Source organism: Phymastichus coffea, unplaced genomic scaffold (genome assembly GCF_024137745.1).
Source record: "Phymastichus coffea isolate CEN01 unplaced genomic scaffold, Cenicafe_Pcof_1.1 PCOF00039, whole genome shotgun sequence".
NCBI lineage: Eukaryota > Metazoa > Arthropoda > Insecta > Hymenoptera > Eulophidae > Phymastichus > Phymastichus coffea.
The window spans coordinates 1,400,043-1,417,813 of NW_026706850.1; the positions used below are offsets into that span (position 1 = coordinate 1,400,043).

Sequence of the window (17,771 nt, forward strand, 5' to 3'; positions counted from 1 at the left end):
AATTGGGTAATATTCTCTTGCTTTGAACACACACACACACGCACAGCTGTTGATTTATGCTTAATGTTGATTAATATTCAGATCTGAACAAAATTATGAAATATGATTGAAACGTTATCAGAATTAAAAAAATTGATTGACAGGTATTCTGCGTATATCAATTTAAGTGAAATTTGTTTGCACTGTTGTACTCGATTGGTGTATAGTTATAAAGGAAAAATAACAAACCTTATGACATTTCGTTAACAGAGTCGTTAATCTCTTCAGAAAAAAATTAATAGCATTCAATGCTGTTGGTCAGAATAAATGCATTTTGTCGATAAAATTATTTTCCAAAAGATATGACAGATCTGTTAAAGAAACGTCATAAGATTTATTGTTGTTTTTTTATTGTCTACACCGATCAAGTACAACATTGGTAACATATCAGAAAAGGGCAGGTTATAACAATATTACAACAAAAACTTCAAGTAGACTTTGTTTATCGTTATTTTTAATGTTATCGAAATATTTAATATTTTAGAAAACAGACTTATTTGATTTAATGAGGTGCTATTTATAATACTAATAATGTAGCAAATAATTTAATTTCTATAATTTGATTTTGGAAAAAATTACGTATAGGTTGAAGTTATTGAAGCAGTGTATTTTTAACAAATCAATAATGATATTCTTGGCGAAGCATTCACTTATCCCTAATCAAATATCAGATATTTAGAATTTAAAGATAATGAATTAAATGATAATGAATGACAAATTTTAAATATATGATATTTGATTACTATTTATTACATTACATAATTATTATTAGCTTTCCGGTTGTTTAAAAGGTTTTAGATGCAAGAATAATCAGACCATATATTTTTTAGGTTGTCATAAAAAGTTATTTTTAATCTAATGATAATATATAGTATCGAAGAAATTATTAGTAGTCTAAATTTTTTTGGTGATATACTTCTCGCTATCACTTATTTATATCGAATAAAATTTAGAAAACAGTATGAACGAAGTACATTCCTATTTATTTGAGTTATGATTTCAAACTCTATTTAGATCTCTTGTCACCATGCTTATTTCAATGTAAATGTTTACTGAATTAACAAATTGTGTAATTTTTCTTGACTAAAATCAAACAATGATTGATAGTTACCTATGCTCACAATTTACGGCAGCATGTAACATTAAGTAAAATAACACTTATACCAAAGTTGTTGGAAAAAAATAAAAAACGTACAAGTTAAAAGACAGGAGCAGCAGAAACTATTTATTTTCGATAGTAATTATTGATTTTAAATTCGGTTTTTAACGAAATGATCATTTTTAAATTGCAATGGTATTTTATCAGCTTACTTTCTAGAAATACAAGAAATAAAATCCGCACTATTTGCTTGAGTGTACGCTGAGTATCGGTCATTAAGTAGTCAAGGTGTGCAATCGGTCAGACGAAAGCCGAGCTTCCCTTCCGCTCCAATTGAATATATCTCTTCGGGCACCTTAATTCGTGAAACCTGATAAATAGAGAGAGAGAGAGAGAGAGAGAGAGAGGAAGAGAGAGAGAGAGAGGGAGAGAGAGAGAAAGAGGGAGAGAGAGTCGATTGCTTGAGGCCTTCAGTCGAACGTAACTTTTATGCACGTGTAAGTGCATCGCATTCAAAATCGAGAATAGGAGTGGGCGCGAGTCGAATTGCAAAAGACTTTGGATGTATCGCAGTGGATAGACGCGTAAGATGCTCGAAGGATATATTCAGCGCGAAATAAAGAAAAAAAAATAAAATACGTGAGCTCTCTGCGAAATTTCGCTGGCGTTTTCCAGGTCAACTGAACGAAGCTAGAATGGCAGATTACGGCAAGTCGACGCGCAGCCTTATCACCTAGCATACCGACAACTCTATAAGGGATCTGTGCGCGTCCTCTTTTCTATCTTACCAACTTACAGCGTATAGCCTCACTTCTGCACAAACCACGCAAGCGAATTTTGAGAGGTTTGTGTTAACCTATTGGTTTTCTATTGCGCGTTGTTTAAATGTATATACGTGTGTGTCTTAATGTTGTTGGACTTTAAAGTACTCCTTGTTTGTGAGTTCGAAGATATTTGTTCGGGTTAAGAAGGAGTGAGAAGTATATTACCGAATGGCGAGAATAATTAAAATTTAATTATCAATTAATTAAAATTCAAGTACTCATAAAAATTAAAACGCATTACAATCAACTTAGTTTCAAGTCACAGAGTACAAATCAAACAAGTTGCTGCAGACAACTGTAATTAGAGATGGCAAGAGTCTAGCGCTAGAAATGCTACTTGCTTTATTTAATTCTGAGAGCGTTCTGAGCGAGTCGGTCCTTCCAAAATTTTTCCTCTTTCATTTCGGGTTATATTCTCTTCTTCGTATTTTGAAAACTACGGGGCGTAGCATGTTTTGACCTTGCCGTCAATGGTGGTGATCAGCCTACTGATCCGCTATTCCTGCTTCCATAAAATATATTTGATGGAATTTAATTAATGCTTCCAATTTTTCTCAATAAAACTTGAAAAAATCAAAGTCTCGTTTTATCGTAAAACCTATTCCATAACGGAAAGGGAACTCTGCATCTCTTGTCACCACTATGCGATCCCAACTCTCGAATCATGTCAGTGCATCGCAAATCTATTACTCGTGAAAGATATCGCTTAAACTTGTTCTCTTTTCGCAGATGACATTCTTTTGCTTGTATCACAGCATAATATTTCGACGATTGATTAGAAGTACATCGCTTGGCATACATGTTTTCTTAACTACTTTTATTTTTTAAGAGCTGTGTTTCTCTTTTTACTTCGAGAAACAAGTCAAATAAATTTTATTTGGTAATTTTCGAAGAAGTTGATGGAGACCGAAACGCAAATATTCGAACGCGTGCAACTCGTCAGTCAGAATTGATTTTCTCACGAATGACACTTGACTAGCTGTAAATTTTCGTTTGCACACGTTCAGCGTCTTTCGGTCGTAAAAATTAGAACTAAAGAAACGGCGCTAGCGCATAACTATGGGATACTTGGAAAATAAGGGAAGGAAGTATCAAGTGCTATAGGCAAAGCATTTTATTTGGCGCACGTGCTATTCGATTTACTTTATCTCCGTTACTGTACTTTGCTTATTAACCGTCTAGAATAATACTTAAAATGTATTTTTATTCAAATTTCCTCGTGTATTATATAAAACTGTATTTCTTCGTTTCGATTCTCTTGCTAATAATGAAATTTCCTAGCAATTATTTTTGTAATAATTTTTTTATCCGACTTTTTTTTTCCCCCTAAAAATACTATATATTCCACGAATAAATTAGATTTTTTCTCTGCAGCTAAATGTACATTTGATATTTACTGTACAGATAACTGATACTTCATTATTAATACATTTATAATAAGCTTCCAATAACGACAAACTTAAACCGAGATAACTGGAAAAAATGCGTTTGTCACAGCTTGAATATTGGATGACTTTCCAAGAATTTCGACGAGCTTTTGTAAACTTTAATGAATTTCGATGAATAAATTTTTATCAACGTTAACACCATTTTGCCGAGTGTTTGTGTAGATCTATTATTTATTCTATAGCAACGATGTATGACGTAATTTTTGTTTCGGCATATTCATGAATTCAGTTCATGATGCATTTTTCTGTGATCTAAAATAAAAAAATGTTTATTTTCTATAATTGAAAATAAATAGTTCCTATGAATTTTTCTAATATTCATGAGCGTTTTTAGTCCCTTATTTAGATACACATCTTATTAAGAAGAGAATAATCTTCGAAAGCTCTAGCAAAGAAAATAATTTTTCATTACTATACCCTAGAAAAGTACATTAATTTCGTCATTCGAATGAAGATATGAAGTCAAAAACTCGAATAAGTTTAGTATATATATATATATATCATACTCACGAACTTGTAATGAAAGAGAGATATTGTCATCGTCGCACGAAGAATGAGAGATAGAAAGAGTTTACTTAGCGTATATATATATATATATATATATATATATATATATATATATATATATATATATATATATATAAGCTTGGTAGCAGCGGAGGAACGGCGATCGCGTGCCACTGACTATACCGGTTTTGTTCCTCTTGGCTGTGCATCACGTTACATAGGCTTCGCTATGCAACACACTTATATAGACTTTAGCTTTTCTTCTCAGTTTTCTTGTTGCATAATAACTTTCTTTGTTTTATGCGCGAGATAGAGAGGCAACACTGAAGCACTTTTTTACGATGGTACTCGGTGAATATTATACATCTTAACGATCGATACGTATACATACATGTTGTTGAATAGGATTAAAGTTTTCATACACGCGTATTTTATCAGAAACGTGTACAACACTTCAGAACTGTTAAGATCAATCATCAGCCTTATGGTTAATGCAATATTGATATCCTATCAATTTCGCAGATTGTTTGGCTACTGGCCAGTTGTGTATACGTATATAAACGGTTAACGCATAGCTAGAGAGCTCTCGTTTGGCTAGCTTACTGCCTGTCATTTACATGCTTCGCTCTGTAATGCGTCATGCTATTCCGAAAACAAAAAGTTATCGCTATGCGTATTGCGTAATACGTTTGCTTTTGATAGCGACGGAATGGATGGTCAGAGATCGGAAGTGACACTTTTAAATAGTGGTGATGACTTAATATGATTTTAAAATAAATTAGACTATGTTTTAAGAGCGATGCCATCAATTTTTACTGTTTTATATAGATGGATCGTTTACTCAATGCCAATCACATAGCGCAGATAAAAGTAGTATTTTGAAAGTTCAAAGATGTAAATTTTAATTAATAAGATTCGCTTGGGAAACAAAAATAATACATCTTGAAAAAGAAACCACAATGAATGATGGTAGTAGACTAATAATCAAATTTCTTTGGCCCACTTATCCATGAAAGAACAATCAAAATTAATTAGCCCATATAAATTCCGCGAGGCAGTCGTCGGAGACGCCCTTCTTCCGAAAAATAATTAATTTTCATGACAAGTTTTCTTCTGCTGCGAGCGCGTACTTGACACACGGAAGATTGGGCGACGACAACGGCGGCGGCAGGTGTAAGAAACAGCGCGAAGGAAAATTTGAAAGGAACGCTTTGGAGTGGGGAGTTCCTCTCTTTCTCTCAGTCTGTTTTGGACAAAAGAAAATAGAATGGTCACGCGAATGAAAAGACAGAGCAAAAGGTTGGGAGGAGGGGTGAAAATGAGCACGCGACTATTCAAGAAGTGCGAATCCAAAGAGAGCAAAGGAGCTTGGTGACTTGAATGGGGAGGTACGAGCGAGAGACTTTCCTTTTTCTTATCCTTCCTGCGAGCGTGAAATGTACGAGTATATATATTCCGAAAAAGCAAGGAGGAATAGACAATAAAGAAGCTGCAGCCGCGAAACAGTCCAAGATGCAAACAATTCTGCGGGCCTGGAAAGCAATTTGCGCGCGAGGAAAGTAAGGAGAAGGCGGTCGAGGCGGGCTCGGTGTTCAATCTGCTTCCTCTTACTCTCTCTCTCTCTCTCTCTCTCTCTCTCTCTCTCATGCCGGAGCATATCGTTGGCCTAAGGTAATGAGCTAAGCTACTGCTGCAGGAGACGCCCTAGACTACTACACTACTGCCGTTGCTTTACTGAGGTGAAAAAGGGATTGAATGCGACAGATACGTACAGAATAATATGAAAAAAATAAGAAAATATCAAGCAGATTGAAATGATGATTTAGAAAGCTGATTAATTAGAGTATCGATTCAATCGCTATTAGTGAAGAAATTCACATTTCTAAGAATGGTTATATTCATCAATAAATTAGGAGTGTGAATATTCAATGTAATTCCAACGATGATGTGTCGATAGCTACCCAAACTATGCATGGGTTTGAAAAATGAGATAATAATAATAATTATCTTACGAACTTCATAAGAAATTAGTATCTCTTACTTATATAATTTTTTTTCAAGAATTGTCATTTTTTTTATGTAATTGACAAATATAAGAAAACGTAAAGACGTTAATGCCGTAATTTTTAAAAACAGAAATTGGAAAGCAAAAATAAACTAACAACAAAAAGGTTTAAAAAATAGCAACAAGGAAAATCTTACCCGCTATCTCGAAAGAAGTGAAAGAAGAATCGGGAAAGTATCTAATGATAAAAATTACAAACTAATGGTAGGAAACCCGTGAAACCAAATCTGTAACAGCCAGCCGGAGTAGCATCGAAGAAGGAAGATAGATAGAGAGAGAGAGAGAGAGAGAGAGAGAGAGAGCCGAAGGGAGAGTAAAAGATAGAGAAAGCAGCATCGAACCGGGCGTCTCACTCACTGTGCACAGCACAAAGACTCATGGTAGGTCATCTCGCGTTCAAAGCGTTGAAATCTGAAGAGGTCGTGCTTATAAGCTCCCAGCCTCTCTTGGTATTAATCGAGCGAAGTTCACTGCGGGCGGTTTGTGTTAGTCTCCCCAACGCGGAAACGCAATCAGTCTAGAGTATCGAAAGATACCGCGAGAACTTTCATTGTTCAAGAGTGGGAGGGAGAAAGCACCACAATGGTGTATTACGCTTCGAGAAAAATACTTTCGGCCTTTTGAAGTGATATCTTTCAAGGACTCATGGCTGCTTTTTAATAAGGAATCCCTCGATTTCGGAATTCCGAAGGCTTCGAGAGCTTGCGGGCGCGATTGAACATTAAGGGCTATTGTTTTCATCGAGATTGGCGGGTCAGACCTTTTTTTATTTCATTTTTCAGTTTTCATTGCAAGTTTTCGTCTTAGCTTTAATGATCGCTTGTGACTTTTATTAATTAAAGAGAGAACAGCATTCCATCTAGTATCATTTTCATGTACAGGTATCTTTATCGTGACTTTACTTTTGAAACGTACGAGCTGGAGGAATTTATTGAACAGCGGAGTCACATAATTATTCTTCAAGTATGATCGATATGCGGTAAGATAATGAAATGTACCTCGGATTTATCTCTATATTAAAAAGTTAAGCCTTAAAAATGCCTGGTAAAATATAGTTACAGGAGTAAACTTCAGACACTGTTACTTTATTTGTGGTTGAGTGTGAGTTCAAAGCTTAAAAGTCCTCAGCTCGTCACCCCTTTCATCCACCTAAAGCTCGTTCATATGTGCAATTCGATATCGCACTGAAGGGCTTAACGAGATTCACTCTGTGGCTTCTCCCGCTCCTCCTCCTGCTCATACAATTTTACATTCTCTCTTTACAATTTCTTTCTCTCTCTCTCTCTCTCTCTCTCTCTCTCTCTCTTGCGAGCGCGTGCGCGCTTTCTCTCCCGATTCTCTCGTTTCCTCATTCTACGAGTTTGACATTCTTTTTGTGGTTGTCAATCTTTTTTATTCGTCTGTCGCCCAGTGCTTGCATGAAATATAAATTCGTGCAAGTTTTCTTTATATAAAAGTGCTTATGAGTGTACAAAAATAATACAAAAATAGCTTGATGGAAACAATTATACATCTATACTGAAAAATTTACATTTGCAAAAAACTATCTCTGAATTTTCTTTCAGCGCTTTTATAGATAATTATATTTACTTCGTTAAGAAACGTTACTATGTTAATTATATAAATACAGATACCTTTATTTGAAGCTTTATTCACTTAAGCGCATCTAAATTGAATTGCGAATTCTATTTTTAAATTCCAATGTACGGTAGAACCACTTTCTTTTTTTAAACTTTTCGTGTTCGCATAACATCTGCATTCATTTGAAAATTTCAAAGGCTTGGCGTTTGCGCGTGAAAAATCTGTGAATATGTAAAACGATTCCTCTAGCGTACACTGCCTGTTAAACTGTTTTGAAAAAAGAAAGTTCAACATACAATTTCGTGATACTGAAAAACCGGTCCAAGCTGGATTCGTTTGATGTAGAAAAAAGTCGATGTATACTTTTGCATTAGTTTGTTAAAGGATAATTTTACACATAAATACAATAAAATGTTGACATCGAATTTATTTTTTCAAAATAAACAAACAATTTGTGTACTCATTTTAGAGCTCAATTCCTATAGTGGTAATACAAACAACCTACTAAACTTTAGTATAAGATAATTAGATTATCCAAGTGAAGTTTGTACAAGTTTCCAAATACAACCGCAATATAGAATACGTGGCTTTGTAAATTTAAAAATCGCAAACAAATCAATACATCAGTATTTTCGAGTTTAATCAAAACAATTTTTCAAATACGTAATATTGTTCTTACAAAAAAAAAAAAATGCCGCATTCCCATGAAAAGGAAAATGAGAAAAAAAATTTTATTCTCCTCCAACTCTCCATAGTATGAACCAACGATGCTCGACACAGATGAAACTTTAATAGCCGCGTGGCATTCACGAAAAAACGAGCATGGCTGTCTCATTGTTTCCTCGCGCCTGTCTGGCTTAAAGAAGCAAAGGAAAAATTTTCCAACAGTAGAAGAGGGTAGAAGAAAATGAAGCTGCGCGAGAAAAAAAGTGGACGTGTGTCGAGAATAATAGAAAAGCTTAATGACGAGAAGGCAAGAGAGAGAAAGTTGAGACTCACGTCTGCGAGGCTAATCATAGCTTGGCGGCGTGTCATCGACCGAGAGACGAACCTATTATACTTGTAATGTTTCTCTTTTATTTGCCTGTAGTGGAAGAGCGAGGGGCTCGTTGCCATATACACGGGCCTATTCACCTCTTTATTGTGTATACTCCCGATATAGCACACATATAAGCATTGTGCTCGTTACCTTTCTACACTGCTGTTGATTTTCTTTACGAGGCTTCCTTCACTTTGTTAGTTACTCGAAGAGTAGATTGCGTCTAACTGGCTTAATCCATGCTGATACAAGAAAGAGAAAAACTATTTCAAGTGGAATAGAACAAAAGTTAACTGATATTTTTAACTTTTATACTAAATAAGTCAATGTTATGTATATTTGCAAGCTTTTTTGACGAAAAAGCATTAATGTATGGTAAATAATATGGAAACAAATGTTTCTCCCTGGACAATGTGCTCTCTTGAGAATCATATGTTACGGCAAATTGGGTTAAGAAGCACGTAATTTTATGAGCAAACATTTCACTGGAAATGCGATCAGATATTGACGTAGTTAAATTCATTTATTAGTACGAGCTTTCATCTGGAAAGTGAAATATTTGCCTTCATATTTTTAGAATAATAAAATGTCGTGAAAATGATATATTATACCAGATCAGTTCATTTTTATTAAAACTTGCCCTCGTAAAGGATACTTTTCAAGAATTAGCAAAAGGTGTAGCACCGAATGGTCGCAAAAAATGGAAACACGATAAAACGGAAACAGTAAATTTTTTACAGACATAAAAATATTGTTTATATAAGTACAACTCTCCATGGTCCTTGACAATTCCTAGGCTAATCTGAAAAGTCACCAAGTCTTTCATAGACGCTCGTGCGAGCGAGTGAGCGACATGCAAGCACAACGACAAACACGCCTACCTATAGTGTGTATATAGGATTTGGCCAACGCAAGCCTGGAGTTTTGCCTCGTTGTTGTCGGCGACCCTGCGATCGGCGGCGGATAAGCTTCCGAGTCACTGTCTATAAATACATATATACCCTCTCTTTTTTCCTGTCCATTAAAAAGGAAAAGAAGCTCTACGAGTGAACTTCAATTTTTAAATAAAGAATAAGCGAATTCTATACTCTGACCGGCTAGGGGCCAAGGAAAAAAAAAAAGGAAAAAAGAAGGAAAGGTATAAGGCGATCAAGGAAAAAATCGAGCAGGTGAATGGTTAAGCTAGACGAAAACTACGAAGAGGCGGGATTCTCATGCTAAAATTGATAAATGAGGATAATCCTCTCCAGGCGTAGAGAGAGGTAGGTGGGTAGGTATCAGTTTCCTGCAATCTGCAGCGGCTGCCGAGAAAACGATAAAGCGCGGGGTATATATTTCTGCCGAGCTTTCGCGTGTGTGTGCGTGTGAGCTTTTATATTACTCAGTGCTGCCGCCGCGTACACAGAACCGATATCGCCCACGCCACCGACGTCGTATTCTTTGTGCGCCGTATACACCGGTGTGTCGCTGACTCATGGGGCTGGGCCGTTGCTGCTGTTGCTGCTGCTTGCAGCAGTCGAACTTTTGTTAGCTACCGCCGCACCGGTCTGTCTGCCTAAAGGGACGAGCTACTACTCCTTGTGAAGGTCGAGGTGCTTAAAGGCGCTGTTTATCAATTTAAACTCGCGAAGGGTCAAAATTTCCCCTTCAAATTTTTTTTCACTCTCTTCCTTTCTTTCTTTCGTTGAATACGCTTTTTTCCGTGCACGCTTATTTAATGCATCATTACCGAAAAGTAGAGAGACGAAAATTATTTATGATATTGATGAAATTAACTTTTGGAATATTTAGAATCGATCCTTATCCTTAGATAAATTTTAATGTAGTATTTTGTTGCTTCTTTCAGGCAAGACAATAAAAATTATTAAACAACATATTAAATACGAATAGGATAATTTCACGCAAAAGAAAACAAAAATAATGAAATAAAAGCTTACGACATAATACTTTCTTTTCGTTTGGCTCTCTCTCGTAGTTCATTTTCTGGCAATGACCATTGGAAATGTAGCAGCCAGTTGCTCGGTGGTTTTCCACCGAGAGAGGTCACATACAAACCCTCACATAACACACGCATACACACACACACACAGTAGCGTCGTACTAATCGGCGCATTAAACATTGAATTACAACATCAACCCTCTTCGAACCTTGGACCGCATATACGACTATGTTTTGCCACGTTTGTATACATATATACATACGCATTTGGCGAAGCTTGCGTTTGCCGCTATTCTCGCGTTTCTAATTACTACAATACCGTCAGAATACGCTAATGTCACATGTCTTTTTTTAATTTATTTTGGGAATTTCAAGTATACAACGACGTGGAGTATGATTAATATATTTCTAGAAAGCAGCATAGTTTCTTAGTAAACTTTTTATGAAATTTGCATAGTTTTGTGAAGAAAAATGTGAGAATATTAGTCTTCGTTACGTCAGTGCTGATTCGAACTACATTTTAATTAATAATAATAAAGTATTATATTTTATACTGTTGTATGGAAAGCACTAAAATGTGTTCTTTTTAGTATCTGAGAAAAAGTCACAGTTGGTTGTAAAACAAAGCCTGTCTGAGTCGACGCGTAGTATTCGGAGCGTTCAGACGAGTGCTGTTATTGCTGGGCACGCGTGTTGTCATTTGCGTCGCAGGTGTACAGGCTTAAGCCTCTAAACTCTTGGCACTTACACGAGAGATTATCAAAAGAATTCAACCATGACTATATTTATCAGAACGATAGGTATAATATCAACAATAAAATGCTACTAAGCTTACTAAACCAACTTTCATCACCTTTTATAATACTTGGTAGTTTTATTGGAGCTACATAACTTCTTATGTAGCTCTAATAAAGCAGAGAAACAATTATAGAAGAGTTCATTACAAACGATATTGAAATACTGAATATTTAATAACGGTGCTTCAACGTATTGTAGCGCTTCTACCGGAAACTTTATCGACTTAACTCTTTGGAGCAATGAGTTAGCTTTACTACACAACTAGGGAGTGCTCGATTACTTATATGGCTCGATTACTTATAGCGATCACTTTTCTCGCGTTATGATAATATACTCCACAGAAAAAATAGAGTCGGCTATTAAAATCAATGGTTTGAAATATTATAAAATCGACTAGAGAAAATATAAAGAATTTTGCGAAATTATAGAGCAAAGAAATAAAAGTAATAATAACTCAAATACTATAAATAAAAAAAATAAAAACTATCTCTATTCTATTTATTTTTGACACCGTTTCGCTCGTTTGTTTTCCAGCTTCATCAGGTCCTTCATCAGGTCCTTCAAAAAATAAATCAATCCGTTGTACAAACATGATGAAAATTTTGGCAAAAATACGAATTGATTTATTTTTTCAATAAAGGGCTTGATGAGGAAGACAAACCAGCGAAACGTTATCAAAAATAAATTGAGTGGGGATAGTTTTTATTTACAGTATTTGGATATCACTCTCTTATTTCTTTGCTATACAATTTCGCAAGATTTAATATGATTGAGAATAATAATATGGTTAATTATCTAAAATATAAAGAAGATATCAATTTTGAAACTAACATGCTAGAATTATTTATTAGTGAATTCACCTGCAATAACAAAAACATAAATAATATCATAGAAAAATTCAAAGAGATGATTTTATAAGCAGCAAATAAAAGTATACGTACTAGTACTCAGAAAACTACACACAGAAGACTACCAAGTATAACACACCGTGGGGGAACAAAATCTGAAATTGCCGTCAAAAATTATAAAAGGTCGTTCAATATTTAAAAAAGCAAAATTGCATTAGAAAATCGTATTGCACACAAAAATTTGAAAGCAATAGCAAAGAGAACAGTTAAACATAGTAAAAAAGAATAATAGCTAAAGTTCTTAAGATCTGTGAACTATCAAATGTCATTAAACGAAATTTAGAGAAAAATAAAGTCTATCGAAGGTAAAAGCTCTTAATAATTGATAACACTTAAAGAAAACTACATCGTAGTAAATGATCCTTACGGAATTTCCAACAATTTAGTGTAAACATAACGCAAACCTTTTAAAAAATCTCTATCTCTACTGAAAATTTCCTGAGATGACATCAATAACACGATAAACCTCTATCAATGAATCAACATTAATACTCGAAGACAATGAAAACACAAGCTGGACCAGACTTAATACCTTACATATTTCTTAAACTACAATATGAGCACCTATGATGTTGCTTTAATGGCCTGCCAACTAACCTACCACAATAAATATAAAATAAAAAAAATAATTAAAAATAAAATTAACAATCGTTAAATAAACGAATAAAACTAGCATTTATTGCTAAAAAACAAAGTGTACATATTTTTAAATCCAATCCTGCTACCAATTTCAACAGAAAAGACCAAATTATCATTAATAGACTCAGAATAGAACACACATCTTTAACTCACTAACACCGACTAAACAGAGTACAAACCAAAGTGCAAAATATATCGAACATATACTATTACACTGTCCAGAATTTCTAAACATATATGCCAATGCCAAGATATAATAAAATTTTTAAAAAGATAAAAAATTATGAACATTCATGAATTATAAATGTTGTATCTATTCTTATGTTATGTAAATAAGCTCATGTAACTATTTCATCCTCATACTACTGTCGCTGATACTAAATTTGGATGATACGATAATAAATAAATAAAAAAAGCCTGTTTTATCTTCATTTTATTCACGTACGATTATAAAAATGAAAGATTCGATACAAACAAAATATCAAAATTGCCGACAGCAGAGCAAGTTGGAAGAAAAATTGCCAAATGCATAACAGAACTATTAAAATTGATTTTATTCTTGGTCGAAAACGTCGGCCAAAGTCAATTCCCTATTGGGTATATGCATCTAGTATAAGTACAAGAGCCGCGAAGTCGCAAAGTGCATGTAAGCCGTGCTGGTGCCGGGGATAAGGTCATTGTGCATGTAGCACGCTGAAGGGATGAACGGCCGAACCAAAAGGGCGAACGCCGTCGCTACCGAGGTAGTTGAATCCCTTGGAGACCAAACCCTTCTCTTCTTTCCTGTTGCTTTTGGGACTTTGCAGTTTGTTGCGATGAAATATGAGGGATAATGGTTTTACGCGATAAATTCTTATCAGACACTGGTATTTCTTTTTTAATGAAATTTTGTTGGGATACCAAAAAAGCTTCTAGGAACAATTTTTCATTGTATAAAATTGTGATCTGCTTCTCTTGTCATAAAAATGCTGATTGCTCAAAGAAAAAACTAAAAATTCGATCCATAAATCATAATAAAGTTAAATGAAGTAGTAATGACATTCACGACATAAAAATTCTCATAGCCCACACCATTTCACTTTTAATTTCTTATGAAGTTTTAAAAATTACATAGTCCATATTAACAAAAATAAAACGCTTACACATTTTGGTCAAAAAGATTTACTATCAACGGAGCTGTGCTACACTAACTGTTCAATTTCATCTGACATTATTCGTCGTTGGCAGTAGAAGCATCAGCGGACCGAGTCTCTTTTTGAGGCATTTGACGCCGGTGAGAAAGATCGGAGAGCGTAGCTAACTCTATCACGGCAAATTAGATTTCCATCTTGTTACTAGATAGGCGCAAACATTCTCACTGTCGCGTGCGCGCGTCAACGTCCAACCGAGTTTTAGCTTGATTAGTTATACGTACACGTCGCGTCACGAGCGCCATTTTGAAAGCGACGGATTATAATTAATTAATGTGACTTCTCATCCTCAGCTCTCAGTCGTGTATTTTTTTACGACTGTTTATATCACCGTACAATTCTTTAATTGTCGACGACAAGCCAGTGCAAAAGTACGCTGAGGCGAAAAGAGAAAGAGCTGGATAAAAAAGGAACTAACGAATTGCAGCCAGTCCGACGAACAAACAAACTCGGGAATGCGGACTTTTCGCATACGCTCTTTGCTAAAAGCTTCGTATAGTATTGGAAATCTTTTATTAATAGAGATCGACGAGATCGTCGTGGCGTAGTCATTGTTAAAGATAGGATTTTGCAAAGAGCAGATATCTACTGCACTGATTGCAGAATCATTAATCAATATTTGTCATCATTTTGAAGCCACTTTTAATCCCATTACAAGCACGAAATTAGTGTTTGCAAGTGGACGTACTGAATTTAATTGGTATAAATATCAGATACGTAATCATGTCAGGGTTAATGTCTTATTAAAAGCTTCTAAACATAGATTGAACTTTAGATTGAATGCATATTTTCAATAACTTTTAATTGTAGTAAAATGGAATTATTTCAAAATGAAATTAAATGAATGAAACGTCATGCAGCAGCACTTGTGAAAATTAACAATATCTGGAAATGTTGCACATGCATTTTTATTACAAATGCGAATATAGATCTACTGAACAACTTGTAGAATTCGTATATCAGCCAATATTCATTTATTTAATTGCAGGCGAATATCGCTTTGACGTTTGAACGGCTACAATGAAATTAGCCCTAATACCGTTATCGTGCAGTGCGCTTACGGGGTAGCTATTGGTTGGTAAATATCTGAAATAATCGATGTACATTAATTGTACTCAAAAAGCATCGCCAAATATTAAACGTAGAATACGCATTGATGGTCTGCCATACATTCTGTAGCAGAAGAAGCCAGAGAAAGAATTTCTATTTGTGCGCGTACAGGTGCTTGTTAATTAAACAAAAACATCGTAATTAATAACTCGCGCGCATATCTCTCTACCTCCGAACTTTGGAATCATCACCAATCAACGAAAAGCGCTTTCAAGCTAATTGCAAAGTTATATCCGCAGCTGCGATAAGCCGAAAACGTGCCGAACTTTTCGCACTCTTTTTTACTCTGCTTAGCGAGCAAAGAATTTTTCTACCTCTGCCTAGCTTATTTTATCTTTTTACCTCCACCGCTTTTTTATCAATACTTACTTACCCTCCATTACCGGTCTCATCGCATAAGCATTTTATTTTTTTATTTTGCGATTTCATTTAACTATTATAAAAAATTTTTCTAATAGTAATTTATCATTATTTTTTCACTTAATGATTATATACGAGGAAGAGCTTTCAATTGTACAGAATCTTTCGATATTTTTGCACTATAAAAAAGAATTTTGAAATCGAGCTTTTTTCTTAAAATAATTATGTAGCAAATTTAAGAATTTGCCTCTCTTTTCAATTAAGAAGTTGCAAAAATGATGTGAAAAGATGTAGGTCTTAACACTCAGGTTACCAAATGTTCGATAAAGAATGATAGATCTTCATAATGATAATTTAGAGAAACAAATATGATGAAAAATACGAAAGTTCTTAAATTTGCTAATGTGCACATTTGTTTCAATTTCCTTGATCAAATGAATGTTTTTTCTTCACAATAAGCTTTCTAACCTACAAAGCTTTGATATGTATAACAGAGTCTTGTTCTTCCAGTCGATTCCTCAGAACACATTCAAACAACAGTATCCAACTCACCAAAGAAAAATCAGCAATAGCCAGCACAAGATCCCACCTCGATCCGCAAGTATGTGAATAAGTAACACCCTTGCTCATCGATGAATCATTCACCACCAGTTCAACAAAAAGAACGCACCTTCTTATAATTTTTTCTGTCCGCGTCTTTTTTTCGTAGTGAATGAAATGAGCTCACGCGCACACGAACGCTCGACTGAAAGAGCGCGCGCGACTCGAGTCGTGCGAATACTAGCTAGCTGCGTCAAGGCACGCGAGCTTCCAAGCTTTCTATCTCGCCCCCACCCTTGAACTCAAAACTGCCGGCGCGCGCGCCACGCAGTCTCTCTGTTATACTACTTGCCGATTGGCCAGCGAACACATGCGATTTTTGGCCTCTAGCGTATATATATCTACATGCTTCACTTTTACGAGATCACGTCTCTCTCTCTCTCTCTCTCGTTGTCGTTTTACGACAGATGCTTTATTTTCTATGTCCATGCACTTGATATTTTCTTTTAATTTACGTCCAACGTATGATTTTTAGTAAGATTGTAGCTGAGTTTAATCATTGATATTATGGAAGTTCGATGCTTCCAATATAATAATTTCAATTTTTATGAAAATACCAATTCATTTAATTGATAACTGGGATAATGAAGATATACCTTATAATTCCAAATGCAAATAACATATAACCAGAACATTATAGCTTTTATTAACAACATAGAATACGATCAACTCATAAAAACTATAGTACACCGATAAATGAAGCGGATATCAGTTATCGTTTTTATTAAAAAGTTGGACGGTATCTCGTGCGCCTTTGCAGACTAAAAAAAAAGGAACTCAATCTTTGAAATAACAATGATAATAAAAATAATTTAAAATTTTAAATCATTTCAACTCTCATGATATTAATCACCTGTCGTTAACTACGATCGTTATATTTCGTCAAACGAAGAACAAGCTAGTTAGTACTCTCTTTAGTACTTCTATAATTAGCACCAGCTGGTTTATAAGCATTTTGGGCTTCGTTAAGAGGATTTGAATTGTAAGGCATGCGCCCGCGGTGTGAAGCACTCTCCAACCGCGAATAATTAAAAATCGAGCATATTTTTGAATAGAGCTTATTCTGAAATTTAAGATATATAGATGTATGATGAAAAGGGAGCAATGAAGTTTAGTAAGTTCCTTCGAAATATATTATTAATATAACAAAAATTATTTATGAAATGAATTAAAATATAATGAAGGTGATTGATTCCTGCTCATTTAGCTATGTAACTTAAGTTAACTACGATACTTTCCAACATATCAGAAAGCATGACTCAGGAACTGGCATCGGATTAATCGTAGACATTCATCATTGATTCTTGGATATCGTTGTATACCGAAACAAATATTGACGTGACGGTAAAGGTGACAGAGAGGGAGAGAGAGAGAGATCTATGCGTGAATGTTCTACGGAAATCACGGCAATCGTTGTTCTATGCATGGTACTCACAGCAATTCGCTAACTTCGTTTCAACTGGCGTAGCATTAATACGATACATCGCTTTGAGCGCAACTAGAAACAGAACGCTCTGCTTCAAGTCTTAATCAGATGCGGTAACCTATGTCTGTCTGTCTGTCTGTCGCTTCTCTCTCTCTCTCTCTCTCTCTCTCTCTCTCTCTCTCTCTATCTATCTATCTAT

At 35.0% G+C, this 17,771-nt stretch overlaps 1 protein-coding gene across 1 annotated transcript in view; it reads right to left on the reverse strand.

Annotated features, from left to right (window-relative positions):
• The window catches only part of LOC131663842 (discoidin domain-containing receptor 2-like), a 116,684-nt gene extending 100,386 nt beyond the window's left edge, over window positions 1–16,298 (reverse strand). The window contains exon 1 of the mRNA XM_058934542.1: window positions 16,099–16,298. The gene's annotated coding sequence lies outside the window, so the exon portion shown is untranslated. The remainder of the gene's footprint in view (window positions 1–16,098) is intronic.
• Window positions 16,299–17,771: the final 1,473 nt, after the last annotated feature.